General features: G+C 46.2%; 2 protein-coding genes across 3 annotated transcripts in view; both read left to right on the top strand.

Moving 5' to 3' along the window:
• The window catches only part of SIL1 (SIL1 nucleotide exchange factor), a 430,788-nt gene that overhangs the window by 190,516 nt on the left and 217,065 nt on the right, over positions 1 to 23,207 (top strand). The window contains exon 2 of one of the 2 annotated variants that reach the window (XM_050795054.1): positions 683 to 837. The gene's annotated coding sequence lies outside the window, so the exon portion shown is untranslated. Of the gene's footprint in view, positions 1 to 682; positions 838 to 23,207 lie in introns of those variants that run through there. The other variant, XM_050795052.1, reaches the window with a different exon arrangement.
• The window catches only part of LOC126956106 (uncharacterized), a 589,638-nt gene that overhangs the window by 149,988 nt on the left and 416,443 nt on the right, over positions 1 to 23,207 (top strand). The window lies entirely within an intron of this gene.

A 23,207-nucleotide genomic window follows, 5' to 3' on the forward strand; every position in this document is an offset into this window, starting at 1 on the left:
TGTCACCCAGGCTGGAGTGCAGTGGCACGATTTCAGCTCACTGCAACCTCTGCCTCGTGGGTTCAAGCGATTCTCCTGCCTCAGCCTCCCAAGTAGCAGCAATTACAGGCGCCCGCCACCACGCCTGGCTAATTTTTGTATATTTAGTAGAGAAGGGGGGGGGGTTTCACCATGTTGGCCAGGCTGGTCTTGAACTCCTGGCCTCAAGTGATCCGCCCGCCTGGGCCTCCCAAAGTGCTGGGATGACAGGTGTGAGCCACTGCGCCCGGCCACCTGATGTTATTTTTTAAATAACTGGTCCTTGTAAAAAATTTGCCCAAGTATATAAAGTGAGTGACTTACAGGTGTCGTATTTTGCATGAATTTGCGAGAAATTTTATTGCTGGAGACTCTCGGCTTATGTCCCAAACTGAGTCACAAGAACTTGATTTATTTTTACCCGCACCCCTCTGATTGCTTTCTGAGGGTCCTTCCGCTAGAAAGAAATTACACTGTTCGAAAATCAGAGAGGAAACTTCGCGGTTGCAGCCTGGAAGCAGAAGCAGGTGGCACGTATCTCTTCAGCCCTCGCTCTACCAGCAGAGGGGCGCTGGGGCAGCTCGTGCAGAGTCTGCAGAGGGCGGTGCTAGGGGCGGTGCTCCCACCTCGGTGCGTGGTCGGGGGTGCCGCGCGCTGTTCTGTCGGCCCGCGATTGGGCGAGGCCACGAGCTGCGTAACAGCTGCCAGCTCACGGGCTCAGACTGTCGCCGCCGCGTTTGCGCAGGGGGAGCTGGTCGCCGCTGCGGCCGCCTGGAATTGTGGGGGTTGTGTCTGCCACTCGGCTGCCGGAAGCCGAAGGTAGGGGCGGTGAGGGCCGCCCGGCCCTGGAGCTGGGCTGGGGGTTCAGGGCGCTTCCTGGGCCTTCTCCTGCCGGCGGCCTCGGCGCCTTCGCAGCAGTGTTCTCGGGACCCACACATCTTCACTACTGTCTCCAAAGCGGGACGTCCAAGTGGGCCCGGTGCACCCTGCCGAAGGCCCACCTTTCTTACCTTTCCCACTCAGAATGTCTCCATTCACCTCTTCATTGGCGGGAGATGAGGCCGTGGAAATTCGATATTGGCTTTGGCTCCGCACCTGTTTTTAGTGCCCTTGTCTGTTTGATTCTTCCGGCCTAAATTTCCATATCTGTCTGAAGGGGTGGCTTGAGTGTTGACCCGTGTGTCTCTTCCCATGTGGAATTATTGTCACTCTCTTAATGCTTGTTTTTCTTTGTCCTAGAAAATTTGCCTTTAGAGGTTACAGACTTTGGTTAGTGTTATCTCTCGGATCGTCTGGGGGGTTTGTGCATAAGCCTTGGACTCCATTCTCTGGGATTTCGGATAAGGTGGTGCGTGGGCAGCTGTACCCCAGGGGGTTCTCATTCAGGTAGTCCCGGAATCCTGGCTTTGAAAATCCCTGCTTCAGAAGTCAGGAGAGAATGACTTGACATATGAGCCCCTGGAATGGGACTCTGAGTGGGAAAAGCCAGGAATCAGGAAATGGTAACACCTGTGAGGCTGGGGCTTTCTTTGCACCGGAGGAATTAGAATGCCATTTGATGTCTTTTAAAAATACTTGACTACCTATATATGTAAGATCAGTTTTCTAATATTTTTAAATGCCTGGCTTCAGTTGGCTTTCCCACCTCAGTAAACCTAAATAAAAACACAAAACTGTTCTGAGAGATGGGGAGGCGGTTAAGTTAACCCAAACTAAGTAGACAGGAGGAGAATAAAATTTACATATTTGCTAAGAGACGAAACTGATGTGTTTATAAACAGTTTTTTTATTTTTTATTGAGGCGGAGTTTGGCTCTTGTTTCCCAGGCTGGAGTGCAATGGCACCATCTCGACTCACAGCAACCTCCGCCTCCCAGGTTCAAGCGATTCTCCTGCCTCAGCCTCCCCAGTAGCTGGGATTACAGGCATGCGCCACCATGCCCAGCTAATTTTCTTTTCTTTCTTTCTTTTTTTTTTTTTTTGGGATGGAGTCTCGCTCTGTCGCCCAGGCTGGAGTGCAGTGGCCGGATCTCAGCTCACTGCAAGCTCCGCCTCCCAGGTTTACGCCGTTCTCCTGCCTCAGCCTCCCAAGTAGCTGGGACTACAGGCGCCCGCCACCACACCCGGCTAGTTTTTTTGTATTTTTTTTTTAAGTAGAGACGGGGTTTCACCGTGTTAGTCAGGATGGTCTCCATCTCCTGAGCTCGTGATCCGCCCGTCTCGGCCTCCCAAAGTACTGGGATTACAGGCTTGAGCCACCGTAATTTTCTATTTTTATAGAGAGAGGGTTTCTCCCAGGCTGGTCTTGAACTCCCGAACTCAGGTGATCTGTCCGCCTCGGCCTCCCAAAGTGTTGGGATTACAGGCAGGAGCCACCTCGCCTGGCCTATAAATAGGTGTTTTTTTTTGTTTGTTTGTTTTTTGACATTGTGAAAGATACTTTGTTATGTGTGTGTCTTTTCAGCTCTCACCCCACCCAAGTTTTTTTCTTTTCTGATAAAAATATAGCCAGATTTGGGGATTAGGTAGGATTTTGATGGGAGCCAGAGTGTAACGATATTGGGATTGATATTTATACAACGTGGGTCAGAACTTGGTGTGTGGTTTTAGTTGAGAACATGGCCCTCGGGTTAAGATGGTGTTACCACACCAGATTTATTTCACCTGTCTTTCAGATGTTTAGTGAATTTAATCTGCTCATGAATACATGTGCTATTTTAATGAAATTGGCAATAGAAGAGACTTTCTGCTCCCATTTTACAGGTGATGGAAATGTTACTAGGGATGTGGAAGTCCAGGAATGAAAAGTTGCCTAGTACTTTGATTCCCACTTACTTCTTCCCTGTTTTCTGAAGGCCAGCTATTCTCTACTGAGGCCAACTGTGAGCCCTGGTGTGTTTCATTGGCAAGAGAAAAGGCTAATTAAGTGAAACCGAAAGGTAACAAAATGGATTTTAAAATAACAGACATGTGGAAACTTAATCCACTAATGAATGTTCTCCTTTAGAGTGGTGTGTGCAGGTGTAGGTGGTGGGAGTTGAGGGTGGCATCCCCTAAGTGATTTGGCTGTTGTCCAAGGCAGTTTTGAAAATCCACCTCTGGAATTGTTTTCAGAGACCTTTTTGAACCATGTGAGAGATCAGTTCCTTTAATATATTGAGTCATACTGTATTTTTTTTTTTTTTTTTTTTTGAGAGGGTGTCTCGCTCTGTTGCCCAGGCTGGAGTGCAGTGGCCGGATCTCAGCTCACTGCAAGCTCCGCCTCCCGGGTTCACGCCATTCTCCTGTATTTTTTTTTTTTTTGAGATGGGGTTTCACTCTGTGGCTCAGGCTGGAGTGTGGTGGCATAATCATAGCTCACTGCAAGCTTGAACTCCTGGGCTTAAGTAATACTCTCACCAAAGCCTCCTAAGTAGTTGTGACTACAAGGGTGCACCATCAGGCCCAGCTAATTTTGTAATTTTAATTTTTGTAGAGACAGGGTCTCGCTGTGTTGTCCAGGCTGTTTTCGAATTCCTGGCCTTAAGCAATTCTCCTGTTTTGGCCTCCTAAAATGTTGAGATTACAGGCGTGAGCCACTGCATACAGCCTATATATATTTAACCCCGAATGGCATGGGTAAGCAACCTTGTCACCCGACTTGTCTTCAGATGAGTTAACGGTTCTTTTGAAGTGGAAGTAACAGATTTTTGGAGGGTGGTGAACATGAGTTTTAATTCTGAGTCTACCACTTATTAGCCACATAACCTTGGATAAGTTACTTCACCTCTGGGGCTCAATGTACCACTACATAAAAGTGGCAATAATACTTTGAAGGGTGGTTAAATGAGGTAATTACCCATGAAAGCTCTTGGGACATAGGAATGCAATAAATGTTTTCACCCTCAAAGATTGAAGATTTGCTGTTAATGAGAATATTCAAAAGAACATGACAGTCTCTGGCTGGGCACGGTGGCTCACGCCTGTAATCCAGCACTTTGGGAGGCCAAGGTGGGTGGATCACTTGAGGTGGGGAGTTCAAGACCAGCCTGACCACCATGGAGAGAAACCCCGTCTCTACTAAAAATACAAAATTAGCCGGGCGTGGTGGCGCATGCCTGTAATCCCAGCTACTCGGGAGGCTGAGGCAGGAGAATCACTTGAACCTGGGAGGTAGAGGTTGCAGTGAGCCGAGATCATCGTGCCATTGCACTCCAGCCTGGGTGACAGAGCGAGAGACTCTGTCTCAAGAAACAAACAAAAAACAAACAAACAAGTCTCTAAAAGGAAGTTGTACCTTTTTCGAAAGAGGTAGATATTCTTTTTCACATGCTTGTGGATTCATACTCTGACCTGCTCAGCCTCCCCCCATCTTTCTTCATTTTCTATCCTTTCCTAAGTGAAGTTCTGCTGCAGAGGCTGTCGGCTAGTCTCTTGGAGTAAGCCTCTTTTCAGGAGAGCTAATCTGAACGCTCTTACAATGCTAGTCCCTTGGTTACTATTCCTAGGGATTTTTCTCTGGGGGCTCCAGATGGTGCTTGGATCATGCTCTGTATCACAGCCATCTCTAACTCCTGGATTCGGTGTCCATTTGGAGACCCATCCTGTGGAGCTAATCTTCTCTCTTTCTGAGCAAGGATGAATACTTTATCCTTTTCTGAGTCAGCCTTAAACTGCAAACCTTAGTCTTCTACAGCAGAAAGCCTTGCATTTTAATTATATATAGTCTAAAGAGGGAATAGCCTGCCCTTTTCTTTTCTTCCTTTACTTTCACCAAGGATTTCACTGCCGAGTAGGGGAGTAGGAGAATAGCCTGTTGCCATTCAGAGTGAGGCTTTGGGTAGCCCCTGATTCCTAGCATAAGCAATAACTGAGTTCATCTTTGGAACGAAAACCTTATAAAAGATTTGGGCTGCTCAGACATATGTGGAGAACCTCATGGAATTTTCCTAGCTTGTGAGGAGTTTATACCTGGCATTCTTACTTTTGCAAATTTCTACCCAGAATCCAGTAGCAACAAAACTATGTTCAGCCCAGACTTGTAGTTCCTTCAGATTCCACCAGGCAGCTATAAGACAAGGGTGTGGTTGTGCTGGCTGGCCATGTCTGCCCTCATCCTCCTAATACTGCCCTTGGCTTTGGTATTGAGAGGAAGTGGCATAATCAATTCGTGAGTAACATTCTCTGCCAAAGTGGAAGTCAGGGACAGAGAGTTGTCAGCATAGGACTAGACAAATGGAAAGAGCCAGCCTTGCCTCAGGAATGCTGCTAAAGTGCTGTGAATCCATGACAACCACTGTGTTTCTTGGTGTCACCTCATTTGTGAAATGGGAATGCCTTCATTGATCTCTTTCATGAGAAGGGTGGACCAGCATCCCAGTTTGCCCAGGACAGAGGGATATCCAAATATGGGACTTCTAGTGCCAAAAGCAGGAAAGTCCAGGGCAAACCAGGACAAGTTAGTTACCCTACCCATGACCATTATACAAATGAATGAACACTCTGTCCTTAGGGTTCATCTAAGACTCAACCCTTTGAGTTCAGTTAATTATTTTTCAACCTTCTGTTCATTATCATATTTTGAGACATTTTTCCCCCTTATTGTCTACTCCCCAATGGAATTTTTTTTTTTTTTTTTTTTTTTTTTTAGAGGGAGTCTCACTCTGTCACCGAGGCTGGAGTGCAGTGGCATGATCTCTGCTCATTGTAGCCTCTGCCTCCTGGGTTCAAGCGGTTCTTGTGCTTCAGCCTCCTGAGTAGCTGGGATTATAGGCGCCCACCACCACGCCCAACTAATTTTTGTGTTTTTAGTAGAGCTGGGGTTTTGCCATGTTGGCCAGGCTGGTCTTGAACTCCTGGCCTCAAGTGATCTGCCCACCTCAGTCTCCCAAAGTGCTGGGATTACAGGCATGAGCCATCGCGTCTGGCCACCCCCAATGGAATTTTAATACCACAGATGTATTGTGTATCTGTTTTTGTATTGTGGCCCTTTCGACGGCCACAAACCATTGTAATATCTAATATTTTTGCCCTAAGAATCAATTTTCACCCCTTTTGAGGGTAATATTGCACTCATTGAGAATGCATGGTCTTATCTGATACTCTTTCTTTAATATAGTCATCAAGGCCTGTTTTTTATCGAGAAGAAACAACTGGTTCCACAAGCTTTTTCTTTTTCTTTTTTTTTTTTTTTTTTTTTTTGAGACTGAGTTTTGCTCTTGTTGCCCAGGCTAGAGTGCAATGGTCATGTAGGGTAATTAACTTGTCCTGGTTTGCCCTGGACTTCCTGCTTTTGGCACTAAAAGTTCCACATTTGGATATCCCTCTGTCCTGGCTCACTGCAACTTCTGCCTCCTGGGTTCAGGTGATTCTCCTGCCTCAGCCTCCTGAGTAGCTGGTACTTATAGGCATGTGCCACTACACCTGGCTAATTTTTTTTTTTGGTAGAGACAGTCTCACTGACCACCTCAGGCTGGTCTTGAACTCCTGGGCTCAAGCATTTCTCCTACCTCGGCCTCCCAAAGTACTGGGATTATAGGTGTGAGCCACCACACCTAGCCGAGTTTATTCTTTATTGTTTTAATTTTCTTTGAGTCTTTGGATTTTGAGGTGGTCCATTTACCATCTGCTTCTCTGGTGCCTCTTGGGCCTTCCATCTTCACAGCTGGGACTGCTGTGTTGGCCCAGGTATCCCCAGCCTGGACATTGGAACCTTTGGGAAGGGTCTGATATTTGGCCCTTGTCACATTTCACACCTACAGAGAAATGGGGAGGGGTATGTTTCTGAGGTCTGCTCACAGGCCATGTTGTCACTGAGGAAGTTCTTGATCATCCTTTTAGTTACCACTTATCATCACTGGCAGAAGAACATCAAGGTAGTCAGTGAACTGATCTCCACAGCTAGCTACTTCCCTCTCTGCAAGTAGTTTGCTCCTTCAGTCTTGTGATGAGAAAGAGATCTAGAAACTGTAAGAAGAATCTGAGATACATCCTAAAGTTCTGGTGAGGAAAGCTGATGCCAGTGGACTTTTTTTTTTTTTTTTTTTTTTTTTGAGATGGGATTTTGCTGTGTTACCCAGGCTGGTCTTGAACTCCTGGCCTCAAGCAATCCTTCCACCTCAGCCTCCTGAGTAGCTGGGATTGCATGCATGTACTACCATGCCTCACTCACCAGTGGATTTTTTTTTTTTGAGACAGTGTCTTGCTCTGTTGCCCAGGCTGGAGTGCAGTGGCATGATCTCGGCTCACTGCAACCTCTACCTCCCAGGTTCAAGTGATTCTCCTTCCTCAACTTCCCAAGTAGCTGAGAGTACAGGCGCCTGCCACCATACTTGGCTAATTTTTGTGTTTTTAGTAGAGATGGGATTTCACCGTGTTGGCCAGGCTGGTCACGAACTCCTGACCTCGTGATCTGCCCACCTTGGCCTCCCAAAGTGCTGGGATTACAGGCGTAACCACTGTGCCTGGCCCTTTTTAAGAGGGTCTCACTCTCTTGTCCAGGCTGGAGTGTAGTGGTGTAATCATAGCTCATTGCAACCTCCAACTCCTGGGCTCAAGTGATCCTCCCACTTTAGCCTGCCAAGTAGCTAGAACCATGGGTGTGCACCACTATGCCTGGCTAATTTATTTATTTATTTATTTTTTTTAAAGAGACAGGGTCTTGCTTGCAACATTGCCCAGGCTGATCTTAAATTCCTGGCCTCAAGTGATGCCCTACCTTGGCCTTCTAGAGCACTGAGATTACAGATGTGAGCCACCATGCCCAGCTGTACCAGTGGACTTTTAAATGGACATTTCTTTACCTCTCAGGATAGTCTCATTTCTGTGAGGCTCCCAAGGGGACAGCAGCCATCTGACCAAACTCTAGAACTAGCAGGCTTCAGCCCAGTGGAATAACATAAAGTAGGACAATCGATGCAGACAACATTGATTGGTCATGCTTTGAGTGCTGTGGATAGTGGGTATTGGAAGCTTAAGGGGCCAGCTAGTAAGTAAGTATTTAAGGTTGCTTCTTCCCCCCTCCCACCGTTGAGACAGAGTCTCACTGTCGCCCAGGTGTGATCTTGGCTCACTGCAGCCTCCGCCTCCCAGGTTCAAGTGATTCTTGTGCCTCAGCCTCCTGAGCAGCTGGGATTACAGGTGCTTGCCACTGGGGCCGGCTAATTTTTGTATTTGTAGTAGAGATGGGGTTTTGCCATGTTGGCCAGGCTGGTCTCGAACTCCTGACGTCAGGTAATCTGCTTGCCCTGGCCTCCCAAAGTGCTGGGATTACAGGTGTGAGCCACTGCATCCGGCCTAAGGTTGCTTCTTGTTTTTCCCCACATCCCATCTCATACTCATGGGGAGTTGGGTTTGACTGTATTCTTGAAGTTAAGTCTGCATCCTTGGACCCAGCTGCTGAAGTCTAAAATGATGGTGCTTTGGGTTGGAAGATATTCTAGAGATCTTTATTTCCTTGCCAACATCAGGGCTGGCTGTTTGTGGTACTGTGGATGAGTGAAGAGTCAGGAGATACACGTATAGTTCTGTTACTGTCCAGTGCCTCCATTTTGCATTTGATAGGTTTTTATTTTTCTGATGACAAAAACTGAGCCCCAGAGAAGTGAAGTGGGCCACCTAATCATAGGATCTTTTTTAGGCCACCCACATAATAGTGGAACTCTAGTGTTAGAGCTGGGACACAAGCTAAGGGTCTTACAAAGGGTGGCCATAGAAGTTGATAGAATTGTTTAAAGCATTTTAAAGATGCAGGATGCTTTTGCAGTTAAAAGTCTCCAAGGAAGGAGGAGGCCCTGTCTCCACTTACTGCCTTGTATATGATCATACCCTCATGGTTGAAGATTTTTGCTGTCATGCTGTTTTTCCTCCTACTCATGTTGAAATGTGTTTTCTCTTGCTCTTACCTCAGGAAATGAATTTGAAGTCTTCCCCTGTATTAGAAACAAATAGTGCTCAGGGGCCAGACTTGTGTGTTTTCTGTAAAGAATGAGGCCAGATGTAACAGTGGACCTTATCTGGTGAGCCAAACAAACCTTCAATACATCTCTAAGAGAAAGAGAGAAGGAATGAGTGTATGTCAGAGTGGTTTAAACACACGTTGGAGTCAGACTCACTTGGATTTACATTCTGATATCTACTTACTAATTGTCAGATTGTAAGTTACTTATTTTCTCTAAGCCTTAGTTTTATGATCTGTTGAATGGGAATAGTAATATGTATTTTTATAGCTATCTTAAGAATTGAGAGAATATATATGGTAAGTGCTTCCTCTGGCACAATGTAAAATAGCAGTCCCCAACCTTTTTGGCACCAGGGACTAGTTTCGTGGAAGACTATTTTTCCATGGACTGGGGGATGTGGGGGATGGTTTGGGGATGATTCAAGTGCATTATGTTTATTGTGTACTTTATTTCTATTATTATTTTTTTGAGACAGGGTCTCACTCCATCACCCAGGCTGGAGTGCAGTGGCACAGTCTCGGCTCACTGCAACCTCTGCCTCCCAGGTTCAAGCAACTCTCCTGCCTCAGCTTCCTGAGTAGCTGAGATTATAGATGTGCACCACTACACCTGCTAATTTTTGTATTTTTAGTAGAGATGAGGTTTCACCATGTTGACCAGGCTGGTCTTGAACTCCTGACCTCAGATGATCCACCCGCCTCAGCCTCCCAAAGTGCTGGGATTACAGGCGTGATGCCCAGCCTATTTCTATTATTATTGCATTATAATATGTAATGAAATATACAACTATTCATAATGTAGACCTAGTGGGAGCCCTGAGCTTATTTTCCTGCAACTAGATGGTTCCATCTGGGGGTGATGGAGAGACAGTGACAGATCATCAGGCATTAGATTCTTATAAGGAGTGTTCAACCTAGATCCCTTGCATGTGCGGTTCACAATAGGGTTTGTGCTCCTATGAGAGTCTAATGCTGCCGCTGATCTGACAGGAGGCCGCACTCAGGTGGTAATACAAGCGATGGGAAGCAGCTGTAAATACAGATGAAGCTTTGCTCACTCACTCACTGCTTACCTCCTTGGATGGGTTCCTAACCAGGCTACAGACCAGTATCGGGGGTTTGGGACCCCTGATGTAAATGCTCTGTGTTGTCATCATTATTGACAACAGTAGTTTCCAGTTTCTGAGCCACATCTAGGTTTGAGGATAGGTTATGCTGACCAAGCAAGTTTTATCTTAACCATCATCTCATTGTCGTCTTAGTTGGTTGGTATTATATATTATTTATATCAATAGTTATAGGTAGTTCATGCTGAATAACTAAAAGTTGCGAGTAGCAAGGAACTTTGCTGCTTCTCTGCCATCTCCTTCCTTACTCAGCTTAGTGCTCATCTTTCTCAGGTTCTCTCTCATCAGGTTCTCAAGCCAGCAGGCCTTGTTTCCTGGGCAGTGTCTGACATGGGGATTTTATTGGGGTAGGGCTGGCTAGTCCAGAGCCTGCCTGGTCCCTCAGATAGTGTGTTCTCCTTATCTCTTGCTTTCTGCTCTTCAGCCAGGCATGAAGCAATTAGCTCATCAAGGGAATGTTGACTTTTGTCACTGCTTTCCTCTGATTTGTATGCTCATTTCTGGTCTTTGTGCACAGTCACGGAGGCACAGTCAAATACACTGACCCAGATTTTGTGCTCAAGTTGACTGTCTCTCGCTTTGAGATGTGCAACTGGTTCCACGTAGCAAGGGAGTGAGGAAAAAGCCCCTGGAGCCAATCCCATTATTTTGATCTCAAGCTGAGTTTTAAAAAAATCCAAGTACTATGACTATAGACCATACCTTCTCTGTATGAAACAAGGTAAAAAATTCACTATTTAGAGGGAAGGCCAATCTGAATTGGTAAACAATAGGAATTAGTACATTCAAGAAAATGCCATTGTCTTTTTAGCAAGCCTCTGCACTATCTTGTTTACCTAGTCTTGTTGCTTCCCCGGTTTCCTGTGACTGTGCTCCTGAATTATTACAGAAGCTTTTGCTTCCTATTTCCTGCTTCTGCTTCCTCCAAGATACTATATACCACTGCCACTTTGGGTCTTCCTATATATTGTGCTTATCAGAGAATACTTATGCTTGGAAGCTATGTTAGTCTGTTCTCGTACTGTTATAAAGAAATACCTGAGAATGGGTAATTTATAAAGAAAAGAGGTTTAGTTAGCTCATGGTTCTGCAGGCTGTACAGGTTTCTGCTTCTAGGAAGGCCTCAGGAAACTTACTATCATGGTGGAAGGCGAAGGGGAAGCTGGCACATCTTACATGTCTGGAGCAGGAGGAAGAGAGCAAGGGGATGGTGCTGCACATTTTTAAACAGCCAGATCCTGTGAGAACTCACTTTTGTGAAAACAGCAAGGGGGAAATCTGCCCCTATGATTTAGTCATCTCCCGGTAGACCCCTTCTCCAATATTGGGGATTACAATTTGATGTGAGATTTGGGTGGGGACACAAATTCAAACCATATCAGAAGCCTTCAATGGTACTCACTAGCTGCTGAATAAATTCCAAATATGTCAAGTTGTCTTGGTGTTCCAAGCCTATTGCAGTGTATACCCATCCTACCACTTTAGTTAATATGTCCCGTACCATCACCCATGTGTACCCCTTGCTCCTGATGAACTGATCCACGTGGTCCTCCGAGTATGCCTCATGTTTGTGTCTCTGCCAGTTCTTTTGCCCAGATACTCTCTCCTTCGTTTCCTACCTTTTTTTTTTTTTGAAATGGAGTCTTGCTCTGTTGCCCAGGCTGGAGTGGAGTGGTGCCATCTTGGCTCACTGCAACCTCTGCCTCCTGGGTTCCAATGATACTCCTGCCTCAGCCTCCCAAGTAGCTGGGACTACAGGCACACGCTACCACGGCTGGCTAATTTTTGTAATTTTAGTAGAGACGGGGTTTCACCATGTTGGCCAGGCTGATCTCGAGCTCCTGACCTCATGATCCTCCTGCCTCAGCATCCTAAAGTGCTGGGATTACAGGTGTGAGCTACTGCGCCCAGCCAGTTCCCTACTTTATGCTGCAGAGCTGCCACCTTCAGTGAACCTTACCTGATATGTCCTCATCTGTATCCCCATTGCAACACCTTTATTATAGAATTCGGCACACTTTATTATGGTACGATGTTTGTCTCTTATTATATGAGCTTCTCAAGGATATGGGTTGTGCTTTATTATGTGTCTCTTAGCATAATGCTGAGTGTAATATGGATACCATAAATGGTTGTTGAATGGATGTTTACATGAAAACTTAAGAAATGATAATAATCCTGTTGAAATCCTACTTCCCTGAAGCATTTCTTGATTCCCAGCCACAGTGAGTTCACATACTCCATCCCCAGAGCCCTTTGTTTTTGAAGCATTGAATTCCTTAGAGTAAACCTTATACACTCAATTGGATTAGAACTTCCTAGAGGGCAGACACTGCGTCTGTCATTCCTCTTCATGCATCCAATCCCCAGCACAGTCCTGGCACATAGAGAGTGTTCAATAAATGTTTGTGAGTTCAAGAGTCCTCCTATTTGGTCAACTGATGTACTTGCCAGTTTAGCCTCCTACGTTACTCACTGGCTGGGAGTCTCCAACTCAGATGTTTTTAGGGCCAAGTTGGGAACAGAGAGGCAACAGAGAATGGTGGGCCTGTGTCAAAGTGTAGTGCTTATGTGCTCCATGAGGGGTGGCTGCAACTCAGCCTGTTGTCATGGGTGAGTATGGCTCTAGTGAGTATGGCCTCCTCATGTCATATAGGAAGCCAGATATTCAGAATCTCTGGGGACTACCAAAGCATATTGGTGGTCTAGATTTGACCTATAGGCTACCCATCTGTATCCTTTGGGTAGAGGCTGGAGTTTCACACATTTAAATTCCTTGTAAAATAATAAACGTTGGGGAGGGGAGGACATAGCTTGAAAACTTTTGAGGGCATTTGGTGAAAGTCTGTCTTTGGGTAAAAGTGTCCTATGATTTTCTGTGGATAGTGACTTAATCTCTTGGGTTCAGCCCTGTAGAACATCTGTGGTCTGGGCTTTATCCTCCCTTACATTCTGATTTCACTGGGCTATGAAAAGCAACTTTTGTCCCTAGAAAGGTGGTGACGCAAGAACTTTTGCACTTTTTGCCCTTTTGCTCAGGCTTCCACTGAGGCAGGTTTGATGGTTCTTCCTGCTTCTGGCTACTTTGAAGGGCCTGGTGGTCAGGCTGGTGCAGCATGAGGTCCCAGAGGCCACTTCTGTTAATGACATCTCTGAGAAAGAGCTCTGGGTGAACAAACACAACTGAAAGGGAAATACATTGTACAGAATCACTGCTTAAATGTGGTCAGCCAAGGGGCAAAACAGTATAATAGCCAGAAGGAAGTCTGCATCTCCATGGAACCTTTTGTAAGGTAATATCTTGTCCTCTGGCTGGCTCATTTTTTTCATAGTCCCTAAGTGCCCCAGCAGTGCTTACTTGCCTGACATCACCTTCTAGGTCTGAGAGTGTTGCCACAAACGATATCCCCATCTCTAATAGAAATTAGCTGCCTGGAATATCTCGGGAAGAATACATGAGAAACTGAAAGCAGTGCCGTTTGTCTCTAGTGAGAGGCCCTGGGTAACTAGAGAATGGGGGAGGAGGGAGGCTTACTTTTCACTGTATGTCTTCGTGTGCCTTTTCAAATTTGAAACATATGCATATACAGTAAGTCCTCACTTGACATTGGTCATAAGTTCTTGGAAACTGTGACTTTAAGTGAAATGTATACAAAACCAATTTTACTATAGGCTAATTGGTATAAACAAGAGTTATGTTCCTACAGAATATTTCTTGTTACAGAAACATGACCAAACTTCTAAATAAAGACCAAAACACTTCTAATATTAAAAATTGAGATAAATGTGAGCTATACATACCTTTAAGAAGGATTAATAAAAACAAGTGAGATAATTAGTACCCGATTAGTTCAGGGTGTCGGGTGGCCAGAGCCCATCCCGGCAGCTCAGGGCGCTAGGCAGGAACCAGCCTTGGACAGGACACCATCCCATTTCAGGGTACACTCACACACCCTGATACTCATACAGACTGGACCCCTTACACACACCAATGAACCTAACAGCCATGTCTTTGGGATGTGGAAGGAGACTGAGGACTTGGAGAAAATCCACACAGACATGGGGAGAATGAGCAGACTCCACACAAACAGTGGCCCTGGCTGGGAACAAATTATTTTTTTCTCATCAATGTTATAAGGAAATGATGTTGATGGAAGCAATGTTATTTGGAGACCTGCTGTGTTATTTTTTAAATGTAGCTGAGCAGACCCACGTGTGGTCTTCTCTTCAAATTTTACTCTGTCCTCACTTTACTCCTGACGTATGGATTTCTCTGTAAACAACAGGACCCAGTCGCTGTAGACTGTCTCTGAGAGGTGACAGCTTTGCCTCTCTGCTCCCTAGGAATGTCCTAGGGTTTCTCATGCAGGGGTCTTTGGAATAACAATCAGGCCTAAAGTATGTCCAATGTTTTACTGTTTTCAAATTTTACTGTTTTCAATCTGATTCTTATGACATCCCCATTTATTTATTTTTTAGTTGTAGCTTTTTTAGAGACAACGTCTCATTCACACCCAGGCTGGAGTAACAGTGGTGTGATCGTAGCTCACTGCAGCCTCAAAATCTTGGGTTCAAGATATCCTCCCACCTCAGCCTCCTGAGCTGGGACTATAGGCATGTGCCACCATGCCCGGCTAATTAAAAAAAATTTTTTTTTTTTAGAGATGGGGTTTTGCTATGTTTTTTTTTTTTTTTTTGAGACGGAGTCATGCTCTGTCGCCCAGGCTGGAGTGCAGTGGCCGGATCTCAGCTCACTGCAAGCTCCGCCTCCCGGGTTCACACCATTCTCCTGCCTCAGCCTCCCAAGTAGCTGGGACTACAGGCGCCCGCCACTTCGCCCGGCTAGTTTTTTGTATTTTTTAGTAGAGACGGGGTTTCACTGTGTTAGCCAGGATGGTCTCGATCTCCTGAAGTCGTGATCCGCCCGTCTTGGCCTCCCAAAGTGCTGGGATTACAGGCTTGAGCCACCGCGCCCGGCCGGGGTTTTGCTATGTTTTTGAGGCTGGTCTTGAACTCCTGGCCTCAAGCAATCCTTCTACCTTGACCTCTCAAAGTGCTAGGATTACAAGGATGAGCCACTGTGCCTGGCCACACAACACCCCCATTTTGTGGTGGTAAAATATTGAGGCTCGGAGAGTCTAAATGACCCATTTAGGGTCACACTGCTAGCCCAGAGTAGGGCTGTGACTAATCCAGGTAGCCTTGTCTCCTATTCACGTACCTTGTTCTTAGTTCTTGTAGCAATGAGGCAGTCCTCTTTGGAATTCTTTACCATTTCCAGGGCCATTGCAGTTAGGGTGGGAATGGAGCAGTGGTGATTCCTCTTTCCTCTTTTGGTTTGAGCCCTCCTCTCAGGACGCTTAGTGACACAGGCCTGTCATCTCTGGAAAAAGGGGATCAGTAGTAGGTTTCTTCACGTTTTGGAGAAACCTAAACCAAAGCTCCAGTGGGGCAATACCTTTTAGGAGAGTTTGAACTGGCAGTCTGACTTCCTATTCTTTGCGGAGAATTATTGCTGCTATTAGGCAGAGGGCTTTGTTTCCAGGTTACAAATCTTTTTAGCAAAGAAGTAAGTGTGGAATAGAATTGGAAGGACTTGTGTAGTCCTTGAATATAATTTAATGCTCCACATCCCAGAAAGAGTAAACATTGTAAAGTGTGCAAGATGGGTTTGGATTAATATCCTGACAGCATATGGCTTGGCATGTAGGGCATTCCTTAGAGACCCTTCTCACCATACACAGCCTGCCTTTGCTGGGTGGCCTCTTCTCACAGGTCTTCCCAGCAGCTGTTGTGCACCTGGGTGAATCACCAGCTTCCCTGTGCTTTGAAAAAACCCATTTTAACTCTCATACAGGAGGTGAAATAAACAGACAACCTTGAAAATGTTTTCTAGTACAACCTAAGCTGTCTCTGAGTTTGTCCAGGGTATTCACCTCCATTAGCAGCACTGGCTGATCCTTGCCTCTGGTCTCTTCTGAATACAACATGGAAAATCACCTTGCCCTTTCGACACTGCCGCCCCTGACATCATGGGTGTGGAAGGTCTCTGGACGCTCCGGGGAGGCAGGAGCACCATGGACATGGAGGGAAGGCTCATTTGCTTCTTTTTACTTCTGTTAGTCCTACTGAAATCAGAATTTAAAGCCTTCAAATAGAATTCTGTGCATTGCTGACACAGCATGGAGTAGGGAAGGCTTCTTTGTAATTTCCGAGGAGAACTTGGGGGCATGTAGAGGTCATGCTTAGGTTCTTTCCTTACCCACACCTGACCTGTGCTGGGCCAAAGAGGTTTGTCCTAGAAAGAAGCACCAGCTGATGACTTAGTCGGGGCCTTACTGCTGTGCAGCTTTGCAGGCCTGGAAACTTAGTTCATCCAGGTTTCAGTTCCTGGGGGCCTGTCTCAGGCATGTAAAATTCATAAGAGACCATCAAGTCACAGTTCCAGTTAACTAACTCCAAGAAACATGATGACTAAGTTGATTTATGTGGACATGTAAGAGCATTCTCTCCTCTATAGGAGAGGTTAGCTGGAAAGCCAGCTCCCCTCTGGAGGAAACGAAGCAAATTATGGTGGAAAGCTTTTGGGTCGTAGCATCAGATACACCCAGATTTAAACCATGTAACAGCTGTGAGACTTTAGAGGAGCTACTCAACCTCCCTGCTCCTGTGTCCTCATCTGTGAAACCCCCTGGGGTTTTCAGATGTGTACATGGTAAGCACTCAATAAATGCTTTGTCTCACTTGTTTCTCTCTCTTCCCCTTCTCTCCTTCCCACTTTGTCCTAGGGCTATATTGAAATCTGACTATAATATACTTGTCAGTCTGTTAAGGCACCAAGTGCTGAAGATAGACTCATTTTTATTCTCTAGGCTCCCTTTATATATTCTTTGCCATCCACGGCTCTTCTGTTACCACAGGTTACAATAGGAACAGTTAGATTCTAGCTCTTGTCAGTGGCTTTCAACCTAAGAGTTCTTTCTGGTTACCATTCAGTCCACCATTATTTGCTGAGTACCCATTGTGTGCCAGGACCTGCTTAGCCATGGGAATACAGTGATGAATGAGACAGATGTGGTCCATGCCTTGAGGAACACCTCTTCAAACCCCTTCCTTAGATAGGTGACTTCTGTGGATGTCTGGCCCAGCTCATTCTGTGTTGCGTCATATTAATTTCCTTCTGAGAGGGCAATCTTCTCCTTAGACCTAGGGAACAGTGCCTCTTTGTGCCGCGTGGACCTTGCCTGCTGGCTTGCCTGCTCCCAAATGATGAAGAGCAGCGTGCTAAGGCTGAAGGAGAAAGCCCCCCAGGCCGCTACTGCCCTGGCCATACATGTCCCAAGAGCCTATACTTGGCACTCCTAAATGTTTCTTTTCTCCTTACACACAGATTATAGTGTTTACTGCTCATTTAAATTCAAATAACCTTCCACTCCCTTCTCTGCCTTAAAAACAAAAAAACAAAAAACAGAAACTATGTATTACAGGATAGAAAACAAAACAGGGCAGCCCTGGACCCCTGGCGGGGTTTGTTTTGACATCGTTTTTTTTTTTTTTTTTTTTTGAGATGGAGTCTCGCTCTGTCGCCCAGGCTGGAGTGCAGTGGCCGGATCTCAGCTCACTGCAAGCTCTGCCTCCCGGGTTTATGCCATTCTCCTGCCTCAGCCTCCCGAGTAGCTGGGACTACAGGCGCCCGCCACCTTGCCCGGCTAGTTTTCTTGTATTTTTTGGTAGAGACGGGGTTTCACCACGTTAGCCAGGATGGTTTCGATCTCCTGACCTCGTGATTCGCCCGTCTCGGCCTCCCAAAGTGCTGGGATTACAGGCTTGAGCCCCCGCGCCCGGCCTTGACATCGTTTTTTAATGAAGCCTTGCTGTGGGTTGCCTTTAATAGGGCTAATGTGTAATTCAGGCATATTGATAGTCTGCAGTTATAGAATCTCGCATCTTTTTCTACCTTGATTGTCATCAACAGTGTGAAAGGTAGATGCAAGGGCTTTGGCTGACAGGAGGTGGGACTTCTCTGCTTTGGCCTCCAGACTCTATCTTGGCCTCTGGTGGGTCCTATAAAGAAGGCCAAGCAGCCAGTTTAGTGATTTCTCAACTTCAAAATAGAAGCCTGGAGATAGCCCTCTGCCCTATCTCTCCTCTCCCTTTTGCCAATTTTACCAGCAGTTGCCAAGAACTATGTGTGGGAAAGCAGGCAGAATGACGCTGGAAATCATTTGTTTGAGAACTCCCAGTGGAGGAATGCATTTTCCTGTGCTTCTTCTCTTGTGGTGGTGTGTGCCGTTGTGATTTGGTACTGCTTGTCCCTCTGCAGTACTGAGACCTGTATATAACTCCTCCAGCCCTGTGGGGGTTTTAAACAATAAATTGCTTGCTGGGTGGTATTTCCCCCAAATCCCTGGGAAAGCAGGGGTGCATGTTAACAATTAGGGACCTAGTTGAGCCTCTGTTTCTGGCACTGTGACTAGAGGCATGGTGGGTGAGCCCAGATGAGCCATGTTTCCCACTGCTGCTCGGGCCGGGCATTTGTTGCACTTGGATGTAACATTAAGAGTCACAGTAGAGGCTTGGTTGGAAAGGAGAGAGCACTGCATAATTATTGCTTATGTACTGTTTAAACCTATCAGCCAACAGATGTCAAGTGCAGGAAAAAAGCACAATAATGTTATTATAATGGCATAATAGTTATCATTATAATAATCAGCTGGCATAGCTTTTGATAAGAGGCAGATCCTGAAATGAGTGCAGGGGGAAGGGTTAACCTTGAACTACAGCACAATGAATGAATGCTTAACCTTGCAGAAGATGCTGTGTAGAGGCAGATGACTCAGGTATGGAGTTGCTACCCTCTCTGCCTAGCTAGAGGAGCTATGGAGAATTCAGCTGGGGTTGTCTACCCTGCAGGTAGTATCTTTCTGATGGTGTGATGGAGCACACCATCCTTTGGTTTAAGGCATGCTACACTGCAGGAATACCATCCTAGTGCTCAGAGCTGTGGGTTCTGGGAAATGCAGAGACTTCATCACTGTGGTCTCATTTTGGGTTTTCAGAAAACCCAGCCTCATGCCCATAGTTGCACATGATGAATTTTGCTCCCTACAACAAACAGTGCTGCAAACCTAGGAAGTGGTGGTGCATCTCAGTTTTGTACGTATCAATTGTGGTGGGTTGTGCTCATAGAAGACAGACTTTTCTTTCCCAGAGAGCTTACCAGGAGCTACATTCCCAATTCTGGTTAGGAAGGTGGTGGTAAAGGGGTGAGGAGCAGAGTAGGGCTAATAGATGACCCACAAAGGCAGCATTGGGGTAGGAGAAAAAAGTCTGATTCAGGCAGAGCTGGGTGTGACTTTTTTTTTTTTTTTTGAGATGGAGTTTTTCTCTTGTTGCCCAGGCTGGATTGCAATGGCATGATCTTGGGTCACTGCAACTTCTGCCTCCTGGTTTCAGGTGATTCTCCTGCCTCAGCCTCTTGAGTAGCTGGGATTACAGGCGCACACCCTATGCCTGGCTAATTTTTTGTGTTTTTAGTAGAGATGAGGTTTCCCCATGTTGGCCAGGCTGGTCTCGAACTCCTGGCCTCAAGTGATCCACCCACCTTGGCCTCCCAGAGTGCTGGGATTACAAGTGTGAGCCACTATGCCGGCATGTTTTTTGTTTTGTTTTGTTTTGTTTTTAAAGAGACAGGATCTCGCTCTGTTGCCCAGGCTGGAATGCAGTGGCACAATCTTGGCTCACTGCAACCTCGACCTCCTGAGGTCATGAGATCCTCCCACCTCAGTCTCCCTAGTAGCTGGGACTACAGTCATGTGCCACCACACCTGGCAAATCTTTTAATTTTTTGTAGAGATGGGATCTTGCTGTGTTGTTCAGGCTGGTTTTGAACTCCTGGTTTCAAATGATCCTCCCACCTCGGCCTCCTGAAGTGTTGGGATTATGGGTGTGAGCCACCATATTTGGCTGTGGGTGTGACCCTTGACCTTACCATTTAATAGTTGAACAAGTTGCTTAACCTCGCTGAGCATCAGCTACCCATCTGTGTATGTGCTCATTCGTTTCCCATTTGTTTTTTATTAATAGCCCTGTCTATAAAGTACCTGTCACTATGCCTGACACTAAGTGGTGCTCAAAAAATACTTATGCCTCCCTTCATGCCACCCCCCACCTGCCTACCCTGCAGAAGAGAAGGGTAAGGAGAAGATCCTCCTGCTTCTGTAGAGGGAAAATGGCCTTAATTAGAGCTTTATGCGAACTTCTTTAGATGCTGATACTGCTTTTCTGAGCCACAATCTGTGGACCTCCTCTGAAGCTGCCTCATCAGGAGAGACTTTGATATTTAGTGTTTGGGCACATCTCTGCTTTATCCAAGGAGTAAAAGAGGGTTTAAAATCTCATCAGGGCACAGAGTGCCTGCTTCTGCCCCTGTAGCCTTGCTTCCCCTCCCTTCTTCCTTTGGGTGGGTCACTCGGGGGGCACTGTCTGCACTGGGGATTACTCATTTCTTTCAGTGGGTGCTGGTTGTTTGGTTCAGTGTCTTTACTGGGGAAAGGCTTTTGTGTTTCTGCCTGCCTAGGCATGTGCTGGGAACTTTTATTTTGGAAGCTTGGAACACTCAGACAAGGTGATATCTTTTTAGACTATTTCTGGCTGTAGGCTAGCTTATCACTATGGCTACCACCAGCTTAAAGAATGTCAGGACAGAAAGTAACTTCTGTAAGAAATTTGGGAGAGAAAGGGGAAAGGGGAAAGGGGAGAGAATAGTTTGGCTTAAGGTCATGTAGGGAGGAGAACAGCTCTAAGTAGAACGCTTTGATTTGGATTCAGCTTCATTTTCCTTCTCTCTGAAATTTTATTTTTTCAGTCAACAAATGTATATAGAACATCTGTTCCATTCCAGACACTGTTAGGCCCTCAGATACAGTGTCAGATAGGGTTCCTCCTTAGAGTGTACTGGTGAATTTGTCAAAGTTAGTAAAATTACACTTGCAGTAAGTGTACTGAAAGAAAGAGTTGAGAACATTTGAGAGGGATTTGACTTGGTCCTAGGGCTAAGAGGGTATCAGAGAAGTCTTCTTTGAGGAAGTGATGTTTGAGTAAATATTGTGAAGACCAAACAAGTATTTGCCAAGCAGAGTGAAATGAGGTTGAGGAAAATTTCAGGCCGAGGGCCTAGATTTGCAAAGGCTCTGAAAGCAGGCGGTGGGTGGGGAGTTGTATAAGGAACTGAAAGTATGGCTGGAGCACAGAGAGTGAGAGGAGCCAGCTGAGGTTGGAGGGGTTGGTGAGGGCAGGCCTTGTCAGCTGTGGCAAGGCATTTCGTATTTACCTGGAAAACAGGGGAAGCCTTTGGAGAGTTGGTGGTGGTTTTGGTGGTAAGATGATTTGCAAATGAGCAGCACCCTTTTGGACATTGGATGGATTTTGTTGAGTGAGTGAAAATGAAGATCAGAAAAGGAACATTACTGTAATAGGTTGTTTTCCTTCAGTCAGCTAAATGGTGATCTTGAGACTAATGCCCTGAAGTGTGGCCTTGTTCCTCCTGATTCATGTGCTCTCTCAGTGCCAGTAGTCAGTGTGTTGTTGGGGCACCTGGCCACTCAGCAGACATGGTGGCCCAGGGTGCCAGCATTTGGCATCTTTCCATCTGCACAGAAAAAGGCCTGGAGGTTTCAGGCTTGTCACATGTTAATGGCTGACAGCTACAGAGTCCTTTGTAACCTGCTATGTCACCATCCCTCTCTTGGCTGTCACTGCTGGGTAAGGGCTACCCCCTTCACCTTGGACCACTTAAGCCACTGACATTGGCAACTCCCAGAGATGTGATGTGCCAAGTTAGCAAAGCCAGCACCTGCGGTTTGTATAACATTCGGTTCTGGTTGATGTAGATGTGCACATGTTTTCTCTTGGCAGCAGCCAATGTAAGGAGGGCCGGAAATGGGCTGGAGTTGTTCCTCCCACTGTGTGGCCAGGAAAACTGAGGTACAGGAGTTGTCTGTGGTATAAAGAAAACTGGGTCAGAGTTACATGCTGCCAGACCAAGTGTTAAGTGCATGGTGGGTGGGTATAGACCCTAGACCAGACCCTTTAGTGATACTGTGGCCTTGCCCACTACTCCTTTCATTTATTCATCTGGAAAGCCATGCTGCATAGTGGTTAGGAGCTTGACCCTTGGATTGGGGCTGACTTTAGTTAGAATCTCAGCTTCTCAGCCAGACGCAGTAGCTCATGCCTGTAATCCCAGGACTTTGGGAGGCCAAGGTGGGTGGATCATGAGGTCGGGAGTTCAAGACCAGCTTGACCAACATGGTGAAACCCCGTCTCTACTAAAAATACAAAAATTAGCCAGGCATGGTGGTACGCGCCTGTAATCCCAGCTACTCAGGAGGCTGAGACAGGAGAATCGCTTGAACCCAGGAGGCGGAGGTTGTGGTTAGCCGAGATGGTGCCACTGCACTCCAGCCTGGGTGACAGAGCCAGACTCCATCTCAAAAAAAAAAAAAAAAAAAAAAAGCCGGGCACAGTGACTCATGCCTGTAATCCCAGGACTTTGGGAGGCCAAAGCGGGTGGATCACGAGGTCAGGAGATCGAGACTATCCTGGCTAACACGGTGAAACCCCGTCTCTACTAAAAATACAAAAAATTAGCCAGCTGTGGTGGCAGGCGCCTATAGTCCCAGCTACTCAGGAGGCTGAGGCAGGAGAATGGTATGAACCCGGGAAGCGGAGCTTTCAGTGAGTGGAGCTTGCAGCCTGGGGCAACAGAGCGAGACTCCGTCTCAAAAAAAAAAAAAAAAAAGGAATCTCAGCTTCTCCACTTGGAAATTGTGTGACCTTGGATTATTTACTTCACTTTCCTGCCCGTTAATTTTCTCAGCTCTAAATGAGGGATAATAATAGTGTCATGGTCTGAATGTGTATCTCCTCCAAATTCATATGTTGAAACCTAACCCTCGAGGTGGTTCCTTTGGGAGGTGATTAGGTCATAAGGTCTCTACCCTCATAAATAGGATTAGTACCCTTATAAAAGAGGCCCAAGGAGCTTCCTTGCCTCTTCTGCATGTGAGGACCCAGTAAGAAGGTGCCATCTATGAAGCAGCGATCCCTCACCTGACATAGAAT

The sequence above is a fragment of the Macaca thibetana genome, chromosome 6 (genome assembly GCF_024542745.1).
Source record: "Macaca thibetana thibetana isolate TM-01 chromosome 6, ASM2454274v1, whole genome shotgun sequence".
In the NCBI taxonomy this organism is placed as follows: domain Eukaryota; kingdom Metazoa; phylum Chordata; class Mammalia; order Primates; family Cercopithecidae; genus Macaca; species Macaca thibetana.